Source organism: Pongo pygmaeus, chromosome 5 (genome assembly GCF_028885625.2).
Source record: "Pongo pygmaeus isolate AG05252 chromosome 5, NHGRI_mPonPyg2-v2.0_pri, whole genome shotgun sequence".
In the NCBI taxonomy this organism is placed as follows: domain Eukaryota; kingdom Metazoa; phylum Chordata; class Mammalia; order Primates; family Hominidae; genus Pongo; species Pongo pygmaeus.
In genome coordinates, this window is record NC_072378.2 from 6,638,497 (window position 1) to 6,660,541 (window position 22,045).

At 47.1% G+C, this 22,045-nt stretch overlaps 1 protein-coding gene across 4 annotated transcripts in view; it reads right to left on the minus strand.

Moving 5' to 3' along the window:
- LOC134739685 (uncharacterized) overlaps positions 1-22,045 on the minus strand; it is a 105,717-nt gene that overhangs the window by 45,266 nt on the left and 38,406 nt on the right. For 3 of the 4 annotated variants that reach the window (XR_010126567.1, XR_010126566.1, XR_010126565.1), the window contains exon 1: positions 4,234-4,565. The exons of the other annotated variant lie outside the window; for it this stretch is intronic. The gene's annotated coding sequence lies outside the window, so the exon portion shown is untranslated. Of the gene's footprint in view, positions 1-4,233; positions 4,566-22,045 lie in introns of those variants that run through there. 4 annotated transcript variants of the gene reach the window in all.

Genomic DNA, 22,045 nt, shown 5'->3' on the forward strand with positions numbered 1-22,045 from the left:
GAGGCTTTTATACTTAGAAATACCTGAACTCCTCCACATGGCTGACAAGGCCCACAGAGTGGCAGGGCCACCCAGGCAGCTCTGGCCTCCCCCGCCCCACCTGAGGCTGTCACCCAGGGTCTTTCATTCCTGGGATGTGGTGAGGGACTTGATGTCTCCTCCTTCTCCAGATTTTTGCAGGGCTGGTTCCCTTAGGTGTTCAGTCCTAGCTCAGATGCCACCTCCTGGGGGCTTATTCCCTGCATCACCTTTCAGAAGTTGCCCACCTGTGTCAAAGACAGGCTGGAGCAAGGAATTTGCATTTGGGTAAAAGCATTGCTGATAATGATGGCTAAGAAAACTCCTTTCATACCAAAACTTTGGTCCACTAGGCATTGGTGATGGAGATGGGAGGATTCCTCCTTGCTTTGGCTTTTTGGAAATGATGCTTTCAGTGCTTGCTCCACAGAGATGGGGGCGGGGAAATATAAAAATGCTCTGGTTTCACTAGTGTTAATGATTTCTTCAAGTGTTTGCCTAATTGCCTTTAATTAGCAAAAACTTGAAAGAAGCTGCTGGCTTAAACGCCAGCAGTTCATAACCCTCACATAGGTAATTTACTTTGAGGCAAGGGAGTGGCTTTTGTGCCCCAGGGTGAGAATGAGAAGGGGCAGCGTAACCTCTCTGGGCCAGGCAGACCTTCCTCAGTGCAGGGCCTTAGCTGCTGACTAGCAGCGGCGAGGCATCGCTGCACTTGATGAAAGTGACACTTGCATTCCTTCCCAATCCCCACTGGCCACCACAGCACATCCTACAGTGTCTGGATACTGACGTCTCCAAGGCTGGTGTGTTTTCAACCTGATACTTTATTATGGACTATTCCATAGTCTAATTGTAATGCCTGTCTTCTTCCCCTATTTATAATGGGACATTTTATATCATATTCCTTATAATTTATATTATATATATTACAAGGAATATATTACATATAGTATGTTATGTAGCATAAGCAATATTATACATAAGGAATAGATATGATAGGTTAGATCTTAGTCCTGAAATTTATCAGGGAATATACGTTAGTTATGTGATATTATGATATGTAAGAAAATATACTATATAATATTGTATTATGTTCCTTGATAAAATTCAGGACTAAAAAGATAGTGAAATAACCAGCCATAATTCCTCCTGGCTGCTCCATGCAGTCACCATCAGCGGTGTCCTGGTAAGCTGGCTCTACGGAGGAAGCGGGAAAAAGCCCTGACGTACCACGCTGGTTTCCCTGGTATAAATACTCCTACTATGGCCGACCAGCTAGGAAAATTTCTGAATGTTAACAGTCAGCTCCCAGGAGCCCATACAGGCCAGTCACAGCACACCCACAGCAAAACACCTTCCCATCGGCCCATCTTAGGGCTACTGCACTCTGAGTTCCTGCTGCAGCCCCCAACTAAAGAAAATAAAGGCCAGGCGCTGTGGCTCATGCCTGTAATCCCAGTACTTTGGGAGGCCGAGGTGGGAGGATCAGTTTAAGGCCAGGAGTTCAAGGCCAGCCTGGCCAACACAGCAAAACTGTGTCTACTAAAAATACAAAAGTTAGCCAGGCATGGTGGTAGGTGCCTGTAATCCCAGTTACTTGGGAGACCAAGGTGGGAGAGTCACTTGAATCTGGGAGGCAGAGGTTGCAGTGAGCTGGGATCGCACCACTGCACTCCACCCTGGGCAACAAGAGCGAGACTCTCACTCAAAAAAAAGAAAAAAAAGAGGAAAGACTAGTGCCTTACTCCAAGCACTGGTAACCCTTATTCTCTAAAAGAAGCCTAAGCTAGTATACCAAGATCTGGTTGAGTGAATATTCAAGGAAAAAAGTCACCAGTCACTATGACAATCAGTCTCTTATAATGAAAAGCATATTGATTGTGTGTCCTGTCCTGCTTCTCAGCTTGTTGCTGAGTGTGGGGACGGTGAGAGTTCTTGATGGCTGGAACCTTACCTCCTTAATTCTCCTTTGCCCTCCAGCAAGGTCAAAGCATTCAACCCACAAGGAAGCTCAATTATCTTAATAGGGGAATAGCTGCCCTTACTGAGGGAGTTAACCGAGTTAGGAGCCACAGCCTTTACAGAAAAGATGGATGAAAGCTGGAGCTGAACCTGACATACATAAGGTACCAGAACTGAATCTCATGCATTTGACAGATGCAAACAGCCTTCATCCAGGCTCTGCTGGAAGGCAACCAGTGGAGACTTACCTGGCTCCAGGGCAAGGCTCAGAAGCAAACCTGGACCTGCCCCCACATAAACTGGAAATTTCAAGACTAGGCCAGGTAGGAAGCTATGCAGAAAGAGACAAGACATGTATGCCCCACCTCAGCCCATGCACACCCTCGGCAATGCTAACCAAATCCCATCCCAAAAGCGCCAGGAAAAAAAGACAAAAGCACCACATGGAAGAGAAAAAATTCAACAAATAGCTCTCAAGACTAAATGCCTAGGAAACAACTCTGTACCAGAGCTCTTCCTTATTGTGGGGGGGGAAAAAATAAATGTTCTGCACCTATGTATCTCGCGTGGATAAAAACGAAGCTGTTGTTTCACCGATTGTGTCAACATCCATGGAGTCCTTACCATGTGCCAGTAACCGGGCAAAGCGCTGAGAACACAAAAAAAGCGCCTGCGTCCTCCTTCAGGTCTCATGGCCCTGGCAAGCAGGCAGCCGAGTCCCCGCAGGACAGGAGTCTGGGAGACTTCGCTGGTGTTCACGCACGTGTGAGTGCCTGCCGACTGCAGAATATGGAGCCAAGAAGTGTCAAAGGATGGAGACCAGAGGCAAAGCAAGGATTCAGATTAATGGGCAGCTCTGTCAAGACCCAGGCTGGGAAGCCAACACCAGGTAGGAGGTGAAAGTACTGAAGCCAGTCACCGAAAGTCAAGTAGGTTTGGAGTACACGTTGACGGTTGCACCTGCAAGATTCTTTCAGGGACAGAAAGGAGCCTGTGTCCTCCCCATAGTTGGGAAACAATTTATTAGAACCACTATTACTGGTTCAGGAACTCTCGAGGCAATCTAAAACACCATCAATGTACCATTATTTGGTATACCACTAAGAAAGTAACAAACCCTAACGAATTATGACACACCACCAATGTTACATGCATTTCAACGTCAGAAATGCTAATAAAAACCAATGTGTATCTTACAATCAATGAAATACAGTAGTGGGGCATAAATACTTAAGTGAAATATTTGAAGGGAAAATGGATACTGACACTGAATTGCCAGAAGAGATTAATGTCACACTGTTTGGGACACACTTATCACGTTGGGAATCCTGGAAAACCATGGAAACAGGTAGGGCACAGCAAAAAGAATGAAGTGGTGGCCTCTGGCTCAGCCATTCTGAGAAAGCAAAATTGATCACTTAGTTAGGGACCCTTATTAACTTAGTCTCTATTCCTCCAGTGTCTTCTTTCTTAAAAGACATCCATCTATAAGGGGAAAATGCATTATAAGCACCAAAATGTGAAAAAGTGCATTAGTTCTGTGAACTCCTGTACCTATGATCCACTTTCCTCAAACATGTATCAATTGTCTCCTACCCATGGTTGGGTTGACCTCCACTGGAGTAACATACACATGTAGAAACAATCTGGCAAAAAAGTAGCTCTATTGTTCAACACCCATAAGCTTGGGCCTGGTGGATGAAATAGCCACAGGTGGGAAGCATACAATAGTTAGGTTTCATTAGAGGAACAGGTGTGGCAGAACTACAAGTTGAAAACAGAAGACTAAAAGACCACCTGGTTGGCGAGACTTAAGACACAAACTGATGAGCCATGAGGAACGGAAGTCTTCAGACTGCACCAGTACAAACCAGTCTATCCTACAGAGATTAATGGCTGGAAAGCCACAAAGGGTCACTCACCTCCTCCCCTAGCACCAGTAGCATCAGCCAGGATAGAACACTGGCAGATCTGCTCCTAGAAGATTAGAGGGTGGTAGTTAATCTAAGCATCGCATAATCACGGCTGCCGGCCCCCTCAGACCAGGCCTCATGTCCTGGTTTGTGTCCTCCAGGGTATCCTGCCCCCAGCACGGGCCACACAGGACACGGCTGAGGAAGCATTAGTGGGTTTTGTTCTTTACAATCCTCCTCAGCTGTTAGAAACTGCCCTTATACCCGAGAACAGTCCTACACCAAATCACCTCAACAGACCAGGCCCTATGTCTAGGCTGGACCACCCAGGACTTACCTGTGTGCTTTATGTGTCCAGCATTGGAAAGCTTTTGGTTTCACCGACTCTAAGAACGAAGCCACAAACCCTTGGGGTGTTACAGTTCTTAAAGACAACGTGTCCAGACTTTATTCCTTCATGAAATTCAAATGTATTCAGTTTCTTTGTTCTGGTGGATTCGTGCTCTCATTGGCTCAAGGGCCAAGCTGCGGGCCTTCATGGTGGATATTACGACTCACATAAAGCAACACAGACCCAAATAACGAACAGCAGCAAGATTCACTGCACAATAAAGGAAAAAACTCCCACAGCACAAACAAATACCACACAGGCCACCCGAGGGGGTTGTACTTAGTAGCTCGCGGCAGCCTGCTTTTATATCTTTATCTGGCCCCACCCATATCCTGTTGATTGGTCCATTTTACAGAGATCCGATTGGTCTGCTTTACAGAGAGCTGATTGGTCCGTTTTGACAGGGTGCTGATTGGTGCGTTTACAATCCCTGAGCTAGACACAAAAGTCCTCCACGTCCCCACTAGATTAGCTACATACAGAGTGTAGATTAGTGTATTTACAAACCTTGAGCTAGATACAGAGTTCCAATTGGTGCATTCACAAACCCTGAGCTAGACACAGGGTGCTGATTGGTGTGTTTACAAACCTTGAGCTAGATACAGAGTGTTGATTGGTGTATTTACGATCCCTTAGCTAGACATAAACATTTTCCAAGTCCCCACCAGACTCAGGAGCCCAGCAGGCTTCACTCAGTGGATCCGGCACCGGGGCTGTAGGTAGAGCTGCCTGCCAGTCCCGCGCCCTGCGTGCGCACTCTTCAGCCCTTGGGTGGTGGATGGGACTGGGCGCCGTGGAGCAGGGAGCAGCGCTTGTGAGGCTTGGGCTACGCAGGAGCCCACGGCGGTGTTGGGGGAGGCTCAGGCATGGCGGGCTGCAGGTCCCGAGCCCTGCCCTGCGGGGAGGCAGGTAAGGCCCGGCGAGAAATCGAGCACAGCAGCTGCTAGTCCGGGTGCTAAGCCCCTCACTGCCTGGGGCTCGCGGGCCGGCCGGCCGCTCGGAGTGCCGGGCCGCCGAACCCACGCCCACCCGGAACTCGCGCTGGCCCGGTTCCCGCCCTCGCCTCTCCCTCCACACCTCCCCGCAAGCTGAGGGAGCCGGCTCCGGCCTCGGCCAGCCCAGAAAGGGGCTCCCACAGTGCAGCGGCGGGCTGAAGGGCTCCTCAAGCGCTGCCAGAGTGGGCGCCAAGGCCGAGGAGGCGCCGAGAGCGTGCAAAAGCTGCCAGCACGCTGTCACCTGTCAATTTCAGGGGCTTAGAGGAAGGCTTCACCTCCCCTGCAGCTGAATGAAAGCTGCCAGGTCCCACTTATCCTCTGGGGTCGGATCTAGAGAGTCCCCGAGGCTGCTCCACCACACCATATTCCCTAGATCTTTCTGATCACTGCATGCCCCCTGCCAGGGGGTCTGCACATCTGCCTGCTGGGGGCTGGGAGTGACCGGGAGCTCCAGCTCCCAAACTAAGACCTAATCCTGAGTGTGCAGAATGGCAGGTCTCAGATGCAGAGCCACCGCTGGCACAGGGTAACATGGAAAATGCCTGGCCATGGCAAAAGTGCATTCTGCTGGGAGTATCTGGCAGGAATCGTAATCAGAGGGCAGAGGCAACTGCATTTGTGGGGAGAAAATTTGGGGCGATGCAGTGTCCCGAGCAGCTTCCTGACTTCCGTCATCGCCGTCCTTGCTTTGTGCCACCACCCTTGAAGATGCCCCTTTTGGTGGTTCTGAGGGAGCTGCTGCAGATAAGGACGGGGTGTCGGTGTCTGTTTCTCCTCAGCCGCTCTCAGCGAGGTCACTGGGTGCCAGAAATGGAAACATGAATGGCAGCTGCTGTCCTGAAAGCAGGTGGCTGCTCTGACCGGGGAGGGAAATGGCTTGGGGACTTACTCATGCAGCCTGAGAGCCACAGAGTAGGCATAAGCATGCAACTGGTGTGTGTGGGCACGATTGTGTATGCCTATATCTGCATGTAAGTTCGAGAGCTGTGAGCTCACACACACACAGGCACACAGATACAGGAACACACAGACACACGCACATGCATGCACAGACACCACACACACAGACATGCAGAGACATACATACACAGACATACATATACACACAGACATACAAACACATAGACACAGATGCACACATACACAGACACGCACAGACATACACGCACATACATAAGCACACACAGACATACCCACAGAGACACAGACACACGCACACACACACTGACACACACAGAAACACACGCAACACACAAGACACAGATAGAAAGACACATACACAGAGATACAGAGGCACACATATTTATATATACAGACAAACACATACACACACATGCTTACTCACATAGCACACACATACACAGATACATGAAGATACACACATATCACACGTATGCAGACACACATAACACATGCATCTCCCTCCCCATTGGTGGTGTCCACAGGGCTGTCCGGAGAGCAAGCAATCAATAAGCGTTTGTTGAATACTAAGTGAAGAATGAAATGACTGAATGCACCAGTAGGTGAAATCGATGCTTCTGCTTGCAGGGGCAGGCTCTAAGATTTGAACAGCAGCATGGCAGAAGCATCACCACAAGTGCTGATGAGGTGATGGCTTAAAATACTGCAAGCCCCATGCAGAGTGAAAACTCCTTTCAAGGGAGGAGCTAGACGGCCCAGGAACTGTTGCTCTAGCCTCATTATCTGTGAATGATTGATTCCAGACAGGAATTGAAGATGAGTCAACTGAGAAAAGGAAAAGGGAAACACCCTGTGTGCCTGTTAAATGCCCTTGTTCACCTGGCCAGAGATACGCATATATAGTCTCACCACTGACTATCTTTTTATATATATGGTGTATATATAAAAATATAGAAGTGTACAGTGTATGTGTTTATATGTGTGTGTATAGATGTGTATATGTCTGTGTATACACACATATATACACATATACACATTATGTACATTTATATCTATATAACAGCAGTGCCTGAGCTGGCTATTTCCAGGCAGCCAATATCCTGTTTTAAACTGATTTAAAATATTGCTACTGTAAACTAATATCGTGATTTGCAACCACTTAAATTCTGGAAGAATTTCTCAGGACTGTGATGAAAATCCCAGCGTCTGGTGGTTCCCTCATGCCAGCTTAACCCTAATTGCCTACACTAAGTCCAATTAGTGGCAAATCAGATTCCCCTTCATTTCAGCTGATGAAGTAAGCTTTGGCAGGAGCATCTGCCCACGCAAAGCAGGGTGAAGATGGAGAGAAGAACGGGGCTGCAGGGAACGGGGACACGAGTGTGGGGACCAAAGGGTGACCACAGTCCTCCTGCCCGAGTCCCCATGGCTCCGTGCCCCCGGCATGCAGATTCCTTTCCCCGGATAGAGTTTTTTGCAACTGAGTTTGGTGAGAATCAAATCTATCAGGTACAGTCCTAGAAATAAATAACTTGAAGTCTACTTTAAAGGCAGATTCTCTTGGTCTCTTTCTTTCCTGTGTCTCTACCTCTGTGCATCTCTCTAACACACACACACACACACACACACAGCCCTTCTGTAAGCACGCTTTCCTCGCTGCACCAGTCCTCTCAGTGTCCACGCTCCTGCAGGCGCTGACTTGGGTGGCGGCTGCAGAGGAACCAGTAGGACTGGCACGGCCATGGCCGTGGAGCATGTGTTCCAGGGCACAGATATCAGCGGCTCTGGCTCCACAGGCAGTGCGTCCTGCCAAAGCCTTCTCTCTCTGCATCTCAAGGTCACAATAATAGATTACGAAAGAGTGGAAAAGCACGGCTCAGAAAACGGGCCATGGGGACTTTCCTCTGGGTGAGGAGGGAGAGAACAATGCCCGATGCGGCAGCAGGTCGTTTGAACTCTGCTAGGGAAGGAAACGCGGAGCGTGAGGTCCCTCCAATGCCCGGCACCTGCAACGCCCTCCCTCCAAGGGGTCTGAAAACACAAAAATTGAGACCATTGGAAAATGATTTTTAAGGTGTTCTGATGTAGAAGAAATTCCATCACAAACATTAACCTGTTTCACAAGAATCAAATATTTACTATTGTGTTTCATGGTGACTACTTTTTAGTCCCTTGCAAATTAAGGTAGGACAAATGTTCTCACAAAATAAACATTCTCCTGTCTTCAGAAACCACTGATAAATAGTCCAGGCCGGTGAATCCTTGCCTCTCCTCAGAATAAGGGAGGGCTGTTATTTTAAAGCAGCAAATAGAACCGATCCTCAAGTGCCCTGGCGGAACAGAAGGCTGGACTGTTAAAGTCTGTGACGCTCTCAGTGATGACATTGGTTTCCAAGGGCTGCAGCAGCCATACCCAAAGAAAACATTTTATATATGATGATGTAGTAACTATACTTCAAGTCTTGACTTAAAAATGTATAATTCAACAACAAAATTACAATGTCTCTGTAAAAGGAGCACTTTTTGAAAATCCAAGCCACTTAACACCGGTTTGAAAATATTTGGGGGGTCTTAACTGTTTCTGAGGCTATAGCAAGTGGTTTCTCATAAAATCAGACCCAAGGGAACTCTCTGAGAGGACCTAGGCACTTAGATTTTATTCCAGGTATAATTTATTCCAAACAGTTTAGCAAAATGATGGTCACATTATAAGAGCATACTCTGGATGCAAAATGTCCGGGAAAGACAGAAGTAGAGGTGGGGTCCAAGAAACAGTTCCAGTCTCCTAGAAACCATGCCTTCTGCTCAAGCCAAGTGCTTCTCCTGATCATGTCCTCCTGGTAACTCCTAGCGGCTGCGAGCAGTGGAAGAGAGTCTTACCAGTTCTGGGGTCACCAGGCACCTTCTCTGAACATCTGAACTGTCAGCCCCTTCCCTCAGAGCAGGCCTGCAGGGACCCAGCAAGGCTGGGTGCTGGAGGGCCACTCTGTAGGCCTGGCCAGAGGAAGACCACACCACCCAAAGAGCCATTCAGCGGCCAGGGCTCCCCTGAGAGGTCGCTACTGGTGACACAGGCCCTTCGCTGGGAGAGCCCAGCCCTACTCAGAACAGAAGGGCTCACTGCTCCAGCCTCGAGCCTTCAATCCCAGCTGCAGCTTTTCAGCTCTAGTTTTTCCTCCAGGTTATCTTCCCTCTGTGGCATCCAGCAGGTCACCCTGTGATGCTGCAGTTCCCCAGTCTTTGCAAACGGGGGAGAGATGACTACTGACTTCCGCGATGATTCATGCTGGTTGTTTACAGCAGAGACAGAGGCAGTGCGGTGCCTGCACGTCTTGAAATTAGCCGAGCTGTGAGTGTGCAGCGAGGCCAGCACCGGGGTTCCCGGGTATGCCAAAGCTGGAATTGTGCTGCTGCTCTGCAGAGGTGCGGGGGGAGGGGGGAGCAGGGATACAAAACCTTGCCTGTCAAGGAACGCAGTGTTCCTGGCCCTGTCTGGAACCTTCACAAAGCAGGTGGGAAGGGAAAGTGCATGGGTAAGACGGACTTCCCAAAACAGCTTCTGCCAAATGAAATAAAGAATATCCAGTTCCTCCTTTTTAAATAAATAAATATATATATATAAAATTATGAAATAATTTCAATATGTAGAAATATGCAGAAATAATAGATCAAAGGCCCAAGTACCCGTTCATCAGCTTTAACATTTTGCTGTCTAAACTACAGATTTTTTTATTTTCAAAAACAAAAATGCAATCAGTCAAGCAAGCACACAGCACCTCCTGAAGGGATTTGATGTTGAGCAATCGCAATATCAAATGAGCCCACCTCCAGTTCTCCGCTGAACGGATCCGCTCATAGGTGTTACTTCCCTCACCCTGCCACCCCCGAGCCTCTTCTGTTGCTTGTGGGACACCGTGGCGAGAGCTCTGGAGTCCAGACTCTACTGTGAAGACTGACATGGTTCCCTGAGCTCCCTGCTTGGTCTCCTGTCCTGCCTGGTCTCAAGTGCTGCCTACGAAGACTGATGGCACTGTACCAATGCAGCAGCTTCCAAATCACTGAGCAAGCAGCCCCCGGGTTCCCCTCTCCTCCTGAGCCCACCTTCTCTCCACGCTCCCTTGTCCCAGGCTGTCCATAGGCACCATTTGGCTCCAATTCCACATCATAAGCGTTTCTATGAATATAGGCTTTGTGGAATGTTTATTCACAGGACATTAATCCCAGAGCGGAATAAAAGCAGTGCCGTCCATGACATTATCTGTGTTAGCCTTGGATTGTCTGCTGTAAAATGCTAATTGCAGCCTCTGGAGTTGAGAAGGTGTTTGTATGAAGCCTGAACAGGGAGCAGGAGGGCAGGCAGAAGAGGCAGCCCAGCCTTCTAGGATGCCAGGGCCCTCAGAGGAGGAGGAAGGCCTGAGGCCAGGCAGCAGGTAGACACGGCACAGAGCCTGGTTCCGGAGCTGGGCCTGGGAGGAGGCCTTTGTACTGCCCAGAGGAGGAGCCACAGTGTCCCTCCAGCTACCTGGTCACTGGTTTTACCAAAGCTGGTATCCGCACATCCCAGGGGTCTCCTCAGAGCCTGTGCCGCTGAACAAACCCACGTTTTTACAAATGAGAGTGACACCAGCCTGCCCATCCTCACAGTGCAGCAGGGAGCTAAATCCTAACATACATGATGTATTTTGAGATTCCAAGGAGCTCCTGGATGCGCATCAAGGGTGGCAGTGTTTCAGGAGGGGCAGATGGGTGTGCAGGCAGCCACACCCTTTCCCCTCCGCCTCCCCCAGCAATGTGTTCCTTTTCAAGTTTGAGACACGCAAGTCTTGCATCTGTGTCTCTGGAGCCGCCTACACAAACCAGTGCAGAGATCACAGGGCTAGGACTGGCTGGCGACAGTTCGCTCCCTCAACTCCAGAGGAGGAAATGGAGCCAGAGGTCGTAAAACGATGATAGAATCGAAAACAAGACCATTTCTTTCTGTACCCCACACCGTTTTTACTTTCACAATGCACACACACCCACACCCCACATGCACACTCACACCCATGTCCAGGGTGGCTGGACAGAGCCCCTCCCAGTACTGCCATTCATTTTGCATACATGTTTGGCTGGCTAGTGGGCAGGATTATGTTTGAGAAAACCTCCGTTTAATCAATCTGATGCTTGCCATCCAAGGAGCTGACAACTGTGCAAAGCACTGAGCCATGGGGCAGTGCTCCGTTTTGTCTCCTCTGGGCAGCTGACAAGATGGAGTCCCTCGGAGGTGAGAGGCTGGTTTCTAGAAGCACAGGAATTCTCAGTAGTGGATTAAACTGCAATGCTGACCTTCTGCATCCCCAGTGGAGAGTCAGAAGCCTGGGAGGATGCTAAGCATTCCAAGCAAGCAGTCTTCCAGAAACCTGCCAGCTTCCCCACAGCAGCCAGGGTGATGATGGGAAGAGGTGCTGCAGTCCTCAGCTTCAGCTTGTCCGGGAGCTGGCCCAGCACACCCAGCAGACTTCCCAGAGAGCAGGGGCTGGGGGATGGGAGGGGACCGAGTCCCCTCAGACTTCAGAACAGATAGCCACCTTACAGAGAGGCCCATGAAATACACTTAAAAGGGAGGAATAAGGAAGGAAGAAAGGGAAGGAGAGAGGAAGGAAGGAAGGAAGGAAGGAAGGAGGGAAGGAAAGAAGGAATCTATCAACAGCTAAGCTATGTAAGAAGGATTGTGCTAGGAAGTCTATATTTTTTTACAATGATAAAGATGCCAGTTTGTCTGGGACTTTGCTCATCAAGCCCTACTCATACCCCCATAAAATCCCTTGCCTTCTTTATTGCCAGTTCTTAAGGACTTTATTTTTTCACTTAGCCATTAGCCATTCGTGAACCTTAAAAGTTGTGTTCTGAATTGTACCTTAGCTACTAAACCATACCTAAAGATACCAGCTCAGGAGCCAGCTCAGTCTAGTCTTATCCTGACTGTCCTGACACTGGGCTGTGAGCAAGTCTCCTCAGCCTGTGGAGGGGAAAGGTGCTTGGAAGTCAGGCAGCCCCGCCTGGCTGCAGACACCACACAGGCTGTGCAATGGTGGGATATTGTGATTTAAAATAAGAAATGTGTATTTTGGCCTATGTCTCTGGTTTCTGTAACAGAACTCCTAAAAGAAAGACAAACAAACAAACCAACAAACAAAACTTTGTAATTTATTGAGCAATAGGAGAACATCTTTTGTTCTAACGTTTGGTCTTTGACATGGTTCTCAACATAGAGCTCCTAAATCCCTTGGAATTTCCTGGGTGATAGGAGTGCTTTTGTTCTAATGAGGCGGCCCTTGGTGTGCTCCTGAGTCAGGGCTGGTCACCAGCAAGACCAAGCTATGATTAGAGGCTTGGAACTTTCAAACCCAACTCTCATCCTTTGGGGAGACTGAGGGGCTGGAGATTGAGTTAATAATTGACCATTCCTACATGATGAAGCCTCCATAAAAATTTCTGAACTATGGGGCTCGGGGAGCTTCCGGGTTGATGAATAAGAACACACATATGTGCCAGAAGGGCGGCACACCTGAGAGGGCATGGAACCTTCTCGCTGCTCCCCCATACCTTGCCTTCCACCTGGCAGTTCCTCAGCTGTATCCTTTTATAATAAATGGATTAAAGTAAGCAAAAGCTTGCCATGAGTGCTGTGACCCATTCTGGCAAATGATTGAACCTGAGAAAGAGGTTGTGGGAGCCTCAGATTTGCAGCCAAGTTGGACAGAAGTTGTTTGTAACCTGGGCCTTACTACCTACAATTGCACAGGAAGTAGGGGGCAGTCTTGTGAGACTAAGCCGTTCATCTGTGGGATCTGACACTATCTCCAGGTAGATGGTGTCAGAATTGAATTGTATTGTGGGACACCCAGTTGGTGGCAGATAACTGGTCAATGTGCAAAAAACCCACACATCTGGTCACAGAAGTGATTTGTGTGGTCAGAGAGAGTATAGAGAAGGACAAACAGTTTTTCCTGTCTTACTGACAGTCATCAAGGTTTCACCCCATGGCCTTTGGGGACCTGGGGTTGAAAGAACCATCGGGGGTCCTTGAAGCTCTCTTCCTGCTAAACATTATCTAAAGCAGTACATCCAATATGGCAGCCACTAGCAACATGTACCCTTTGAGCACTTGACATGTGGCCATTGGGATGTACTGAAAGTGCAAAAAAAAAAAAACCACTGGATTTTGAAGATAGTGTAAAAAAAATAAGGTAAACTATGTAAATAATTTTTTAGCATTGATTATGTGTTGAACTGATAATATTCTGATTTTATTGGGTTAAATGTCTTATAGTATAAAATTATATTCACCTTTTTTATTATCATAAAATACAAATATCATAAAATTTACCTTTCCTTTTTTTCTTTTTTTTTTTTTTGAGACAGAGTCTCGCTCTGTCGCCCAGGCTGGAGTGCAGTGGCACGCTCTCGGCTCACTACAACCTCTGCCTCCCAGGTTCAAGCGATTCTCCTGCCTCAGCCTCCTGCGTAGCTGGGACTACAGGTACCCACCACCGTGCCTGGCTAATTTTTGCATTTTTAGTAGAGACAGGGTTTCACCATGTTGGTCAGGCTGGTCTCCAACCCCTGACCTCATGATCCACCCGCCTTGGCCTCCCAAAGTGCTGGGATTACAGGCGTGAGCCACTGTGCCTGGCCAAAATTTTCCATTTTAATCATTTTAAGTGTGCAGTTCAGTAGAGTTAGGTACATCCACATTGTTGTGCTACCATGACCACCATTCATCTCCAGAACTTTTTCATCGTCCAGAACTGAAACTCTATGTTCATTAAACAACAACTCTTCATTCTACTTTCTGTCTCTACAAATTTGACTCCTCTAGGTAATTCATGTAAGTGGGATCATAAAGCACTTGTCCTATTGTGCCTGGCTTATTTCACTGAACTTTGTCTTCATGGTCATCCCTGGTGTAGCATGTGTCAGAACGTCCTTTTTAAAAAAGCTGAATAATATTCCTTTTTCTGTACAGACATTTTGTTTATCCATTCATCTGTTGTTAGACACTTGGGTTGCCTCCACTAAGGGTGGTTATTGTGCATAATGCTGCTATGAACACAGTGTGCAGATGTCTGAGTCCTAGCTTTCATTTCTTTTATTTTTTATTTTTGAGACGGAGTCTTGCTCTGTTGCCCAGGCTGGAGTGCAGTGGTGTCATCTCAGCTCACTGCAACCTCTGCTTCCCAGGTTCAAACGATTCTCCTGCCTCAGCCTCACAAGTAGCTGGGATTACAGGCGCCTGCCACCATGCCCGGCTAATTTTTGTATTTTTAGTAAAAACTGGATTTCACCATGTTGGCTGGCTGCTCTTGAACTCCTGGCCTTGTGATCTGTCCACCTCAGCCTCCCAAAGTGCTGGGATTACAGGCATGAGCCACCGCGCCCGGCCCTAGCTTTCATTTCTTTTGGGTGTATACCAAAAGAAGCTGCACCATGTTACATTCCCATTGACAGTGCACAAGGGTTCCAATTTCTCCACATCCTCACCAACACTACTTTGTTATTTAAGTTTTCCATAGAAACCATTCTAATGGGTATGAAGCGGTATCTCATCACGGTATTTATTTGCATTTTCTTAATGATTAGTGATGGATCGAGCGTCTCTTCATGTGCATAGTGACTATTTTTATCTGTTGTATGGAGAACCACCTGTTTCCTTTTACTTTTTTTAATGTGGCTACTAGAAAATTTAGTTACATGTATGGCTCACAATGTATTTCTACTAGCCAACTCTAGTCTAGAGCAAATAAAGGTACAGCTCCTATCATATGCAGTGTTTTAGCAATGGAAGGAATCCTGTTATTTAGAATGTGGCAAATGCGGTTCCAATTAATTATCTCTGAGTTTCTTTCCAGGAATAATATTTTATAATCTCTTTCTCTCTCTGCTCTAAGGACTTAACCTAGTGCTTTCATGTCAAAGAAGAAAGGAATCATTCCCCCATACAACGTGGAAGACCCAAAGGTTCAGGGGATCCCTCATCTCTGTAGAGTGGACTGGCTCTTCTGACTGGGGGGTGTCTTGGCTCCAGAGCTCACCACTGTCCTGTACCTGGGGGAAGAGGCATCCATGCATATAAATTAGGCTGATAAAAGTTTGCACCTTCTGAGGTTCCAAGGGAGGGACGAGATACCATCAAAATCAAGTCCCTTGGGCTAGGCACAGTGGCTCACGCCTGTAATCTCAGCCCTTTGGGAGGCCGAGGCGGGTGGATCACCTGAGGCCAGGAGGTCAAGACTAGCCTGGCCAACATGGTGAAACCCCATCTCTACTAAAAATACAAGAACTAGCCGGGTGTGTTGGGTGGGCACCTGTAATCCCAGCTACTTGGGAGGCTAAGGTGGGAAAATCACTTGATCTGGGAGGCAGAGGTTGCAATAAGCCGAGATCATACCAGTGCACTCCAGCCTGGGCGACAAGAGCGAAACTCCATCTCAAAAAAAAAAAAAAAATTTAGTCCCTTGGTCTTATGGGTGGAGACTGCTAAGTTTGTTCTGCTGAGATAAATGCATTTCTTGATTCTACAAGCCATCCCACCCACAGAGGCTGCTCCTAACAGAGGCTGCTCCTAACGGATTACTGGGAGTCTCATGCTACATTTAGTAGAAGAAAGCTGTCATCATTTTCCACCATTGAACAGTTATAAGAATGGGGTAGGCTCCAAAGTTACTTTTCATACGTTTTCTTATTTCCTCTGAGGAAACAGCATCACCAGCCCAGATTTCCTTCCTTTTATCTTATTTAAAATCTCGCAAAGGCATGACCCACCATCAGGATTGAGCTTGGCACTTACAGAAGACCCACAAATGCTGTGGCCTAGAACTTAATTTCAAAGGTAAAAAGAAAAAGAAGAAATTTTGTGGAAAAAGCAAAAACTATCATGATGTCTGTCACTTTTTTTTTCTTTTTTTTTTTTTGAGATGGAGTTTTGTTCTTATAGCTCAGGCTGAAGTACAATGGCACAATCTCTGCTCACTGCAACCTCTGCCTCCCAGGCTGGAGGGATTCTCCTGCCTCAGCCTCCCAAGTAGCTGGACTACAGGCGCGCCACCACACCTGGCTAATTTTTTGTATTTTTAGTAGAGACGGGGTTTCACCATGTTGGCCAGGCTGATCTCGAACTCCTGACCTCAGGTGATCCCCCGGCCTTGGCCTCTTGAAGTGCTGGGATTACAGGTATGAGCCACCACGCCTGGCTGTCACTTTTTCTTTCTAAGAGGAATACATTTGCAGCAGACCTGCCTTTGCAATAGCTGTTAATGTGGCTTGAAAGGAAAATGAGGACAATATTTTAATGCCAGATAACAAAGTAGAAACCAGGCAAAACTATGATCTCATCACCTATATGAAAAGATAATGAAAGAGTAATACGAGGTAGAATATATTTGAATTGAAGGAAAATGCTCTGTAAACATAGGCTTTATAGTTTATGTGTAAAATATAGCTTATAGAAATGTTATTTGCTGGCTGGGCGCAGTGGCTCACGCCTGTATTCCCAGCACTTTGGGATGCCAAGGCAGGAGGATGACCTGAGGTCAGGAGTTCGAGACCAGCCTGGGTAACATGATGAAACCCTGTCTCTACTAAAAATACAAAAAATTAGCCAGGTGAGGAGATGGGCTCCTGTAATCCCACCTACTCGGGAGGCTGAGACAGGAGAATCACTTGAACCTGGGAGGCGGAGGTTGCAGTGAGCCAAGATTGTGCCACTGCACTTCTGCCTGGGCGACAGAGTGAGACTCTGGCTCAAAAAAAAAAAAAAAAGAAAAAAATGTTCTTTGCTATCTAGATTCATATAAATATAAATACAGGGGACTTGATATCTTAGAAATAATAGTGACTCATGCCTCGATAAATCCTTTTATACCCTAAATTTTTGACCCTGTAGTAGAATCATCTAATTTCCCTATAATAGAATCATCTAATCTCCCTAATGTCAGTGTCCTCATCTGAAGAATTAAAGATATAATTTGCCCTACAAGATTTGGGGGATTTTTCTAAGAACCTGTTGAAATAATAGATGTATGAACATTCTAAAAAGTTATAAGTAAAATAAAAATGATTTTATAAGAGTAATATAGTTCATTATACTAGATTTCCTATCACAGTGACTGAGAAAACACTAATATTCATGGAAAGAAATGAGAACCTGTACCAGCACTGTTGAAGACTGCAACAATATGGGATTTCCATCCATCCCACCAATTTACTTGGATCATCTTTTTAGGAGGCTTACAGGGAAGTTATGCATCATATAGTTTATATTTAATATACAGAAACTTTTCTTTAAGGCAACCTGAGGCTGGGCGCGGTGAGTCACACCTGAAATCTTAGGACTTTTGGGAGGCCAGGGCAGGCAGATTGCTTGTCCAGGAGTTTGAGATCAGCCTGGGCAACAGCGCAAAACCTCATCTCTACAAAAAATACAAAAATTAGCCAGGTGTGGTGTGGTATGCGCCTGTAGTCGCAGCTAATAGGGAGGCTGAGGTGGGAGAATCACCTGAGCTCAGGGAGGTTGAAGCTGCAGTGAGCTGTGACTGCACCACTGCACTCCAGCCTGTGACAGAGTGAGACCGTTTCTAAGAAATAAAGTAAAGCGACCTGAGTGAGGGTGGGAGAGAGTTAACCAAAGAAAACTGAAAATACCAGAACCTTCGCTATTATGCGCAGAAAGTTTCCTGCAAGCAGCAGCCAAGTTCCCAGAGAGGAAAATAGTGTGTGTCTGTATGTGTGTGTTTAGCTTCATAATCACAAAACACTTAGGTACTATGTTCTTTTCTCCAATCTTCCTTCTTTCCAAAAAAAAGAAAAAGAAAAAGAATATGGATGCAAGCAGCAGAGGTCTCAAATCTTCAGGCAGTTCTGCCTGAATTACTAAAGCAAGAAGTAGCTGAGGGCCTTGCAGCCCATTCCTCTAGTACCTGTGGCATCTGGGGCCTGCAGCAGGTGTGGCGGTGACGCGGGTTATTTGTTTTCCAGGGTCAGGTTGGCACATTTCTAGCCCAGGGCTCTGGGTAAATGTTTAGATTTCATTTTCTGTCTGGTGTTCAACTCCTGAGCGTCAAAGGCAGGCCCCTGCATGCTGCTGCCCTCCTACGTCCTTTGTCTCCTCCCCGGGGCTGGTGGGAATACAAGAGGTGTGGACGCTTTGCGGAGATTCCAGCTCTGCTCAAGAGCCGCTTTCCAGGCACAGCATCCTTCTCTCCCTCGTCCTCTCTAGGGAGGGCTTGCGGCGCCCCAGTACTGGGAATGGGGCTTGTTTACACAGCTCATTATTCTCGCTTTGCAGTTGCTATAGCAACCACCAGGGGTCAGTTTCTAGAAGGAGAGGAAGTTCCCTTCTGGGGAGTTAGCCTTCCAGCTCCTGTGCAAAGCGCAGCTGAAAACAAAAGCCGTAGACACCCATGGAGGAAACACATTGAAAAGCTTCCTATGAACGTAAGCATCCTTTAGGGCAAAAACCACTCAGACACGCCACGTCTCTCCCTTGCTGAGAGTCTCCAGAACAGCTGACGGCAGAATGAAGGTCTTACCCCCGCACGAGCCAGGCTTTCCTCTCTCCCCCGATCCTCTCACCCCTTTGCCCTGTCTTAACGGCCTGGAGACATTCGTTGGTAGTTAACATGACAAGGCCGGCTACCTGGGTTCATTTAAAGTGATGTTTCATTAATATGTATTAACTGAAGACCAGAAAGACCTCTGTGAACTGGTACGATTCCCATCTTCTTCCTGAAGGGAGAGGCAGCACCGCATCAGAGCAGCGCGCCCATCTCAAGATCCACACCCACCAGACAGGAGCCGCGCTGCTTCTGTAGAGCTTGCTGGGAAGACCCCCCAGGACGCCTGGCCAGTAAAGAGTGGCCAGCACTAACCTGCTTAGCTAACTTGATTTAGCAAACAAAAAATACAGATGCCCAGTTAAATCTAACCTTCAGAAAAACAAGGAATTTTTGTGCAAGTTTTCCACGTAGCATCTGGGCCGTATATACAGGAAGTCTGTGTAATCCAACATAAGCCAGTCCTTGCCCTCCTCCTCACTGCCCACCATCGCCTCCAAAAATGTATAGCAGATAAGTTCTCTCTTACAAGCAAAGTGCCAGCTTACTGTTCAGGATGATCTAACCCTTGAACTATCAGGCTGATTATGAAAAAAATTAAAGGGAGTGATTTACATACATGCAAATCAGAGGCCAGGCTAGCCAGACAGGTGAGTTCACTAATCTTCCCTCAGATATAAACACCAGCATGAGTTACTTGATTGGTAAACAATAGAACTCATTTTGTGAATTATCTAAAAAAATCAGTAAAGGGTAATGATTTCTATTTGAAAGGAAAAACATTTGTACTGTGTGTTTAAAGGAATAGACCAAATTTGAGTGCTACATGGGAGAAAGTCATATTTGCATTTATCAGTCACTCTTCCCAGCATTTCTTTTGCTAAGAAGGTTTTACGCTTCTTCACCAAGGCTGACTCAGTGAAAGTTTTACTGAATTTTGTAGAAATTCTGGAAAACCTAGACCATTGGTTGTAATGCTGTGTTGACCCTAAATCCACGAACCCAGAACTTAAGGCAAAAAAGTTAAGCATAAACTTTTATGAAAACAAAGCAAATAGTAGTTGTAATATATTCCATCAGGTCCCCAACTCAGACTGCAGACTCTCACAGCTCTAATCCAAAACAGGTAATTAAAAGAAAACTGTGAAGCCAAACACCAACAATAAAAATGTTCTCACCTGTTGCTAACTCTAAAAATCTCAATACAGATTTCACAAAGAAAAAGAAAGTGTTTTAGAAGCTGAATCTTCTAAAGCCCAGTGAGTTTTAATTTTGTCTCTTCAATGTCTGATCGTGACCTCCGTGGAAGTCTATGGAGAGTTCTGACTTGGTCTCCCTGTGGGCGAAATGCAGATGCTGAATTTTATGTGTTCTTTGCCTAACCGAAAGTGTGTAAAAATGTCTATGCTTACACTGAGCTCTTCAGACAAAAGGCAGGAAGTACAAATGTGATTATTTGTGCTGTTCACTTTTTAAACAAGCAACTTTAGAAGTTGGAATCCGTTATTTGGTTTAAAGCACTTAGAAATAACTTCATTTTCGAAATCCTATTTTTATTTAAATAGTCCTATAGTCCTCTTTCTTAATCGTTAATAAACCCTACATTTGAAGCTCAAACGGTCTGACAGCATCTCTTAACACCATTCAACAGCTGTTATATGGGATAATCACCTGTTTATCCTCATGTCACTAATTCAAATACTAATTGCACTCTAGATTTGGTTTATTCCCTCACTGGAGCCAGACCAGGTATGCAGCACTCTGGAAGGATGCTGCGGTGTCATGGAACTCCAGTGATGTTTCCAGTAGTAGACAAAAACACACGCACATGCACCCTTGCACAAAAATGAGCATGTTGCCCACAATTGTGAAAAATTAGAAATTACCTAAATGTCAGACCATAGGTAAGTAAACCAAAGGAAACAATCAGGAAACATATTATGCAATCAATAAGATAACACTTATGCATATGGTTAACGTGAAAAAAGCTGTAGAGTAAAAAAATAGTATGTAAAACTATCCAGAATTTATGGGCTCTTGGTCTCACTGACTTCAAGAAGGAAGCGACGGACCATGGCGGCGAGTGTTATAGTTCTTAAAGGCAGCGTGTCTGGAGTCTCTTAGTTATGTTCGGATGTGCTCCGAGTTTCTTTCTAGGTGAGTTCGTGGTCTTGGTAGCTCAGCAGTGAAGCATACAGACCTTTGCAACGGCTGTTACAGATCTTCTATAACAGTCTGGAGCTTTATTCCTCCCGCTGGGTTCATGGCTTCCTTAGCTCCGGGAATAAAGCCACAAACCTTCTCGGTGTTACAGCTCACAAGCCCAGAGCGGACCCAAGGTGCAAAAGAACAAAGCTTTGCGCAGCGCACAAAGTGACTCACGCGCGTTCTCACTACCAGCTTGGACAGCCTGCTTTTATTCTCTTATCTGGCCCCACCCACATCCTGCTGATTGGTCCATTTTACAGAGAGCCAAGTGGTCTGTTTTGACAGGGTGCTGATTGGTGCATTTACAATCCCTGGGCTAGACACAAAGGTTCTCCACATCCCCACTAGATTAGCTAGATACCCAGTGTGCACACAAAGGCTCTCCAACTCACCACCAGAGTAGTTAGATACAGAGTGTCGATTGGTGCATTTACAAACCCTGAGCTAGACACAGGGTGCTGATTGGTGTGTTTATAAACCTTGAGCTAGAGACAGAGTGCTGATTGGTGTATTTACAATCCCTTAGCTAGACATAAAAGTTCTCAAAGTTCCCAATAGACTCAAGAGCCTAGATGGCTTTACCAAGTGGATCTCGCACTGGGGCTGCAGGTGGAGCTGCCTGCCAGTCCCCTGCCGTGCGCCCACACTCCTCGGTCCTTGGGTAGTCGATGGGATTGGGCGCCGTGGGGCAGGGGGCGGCGCTCGTCGGGGAGGCTCCGGCTGCACAGGACCCCATGGAGGCGGGGGGAAGGCTTAGGCGTGGCGGGCTGCAGTCCCGAGCCCTGCCCCGCGGGAAGGCAGCTAAAGCCCAGCGAGAAATCGAGGGCAGCGTTGTTGGTGGGCCGGCACTGCTGGGGGACCCAGCACACTCTCCGCAGCCGCTGGCCCCGGTGCGAAGCTCCTCATTGCCCGGGGCGGCAGGGCTAGCCGGCCGCTCCAAGTGCGGGGCCCCCCAAGCCCCGCCCATCCGGAACTCCAGCTGGCTCTCAAACGCCGCGCGCAGCCCCGGTTCCCGCTCGCGCCTCTCCCTCCACACCTCCC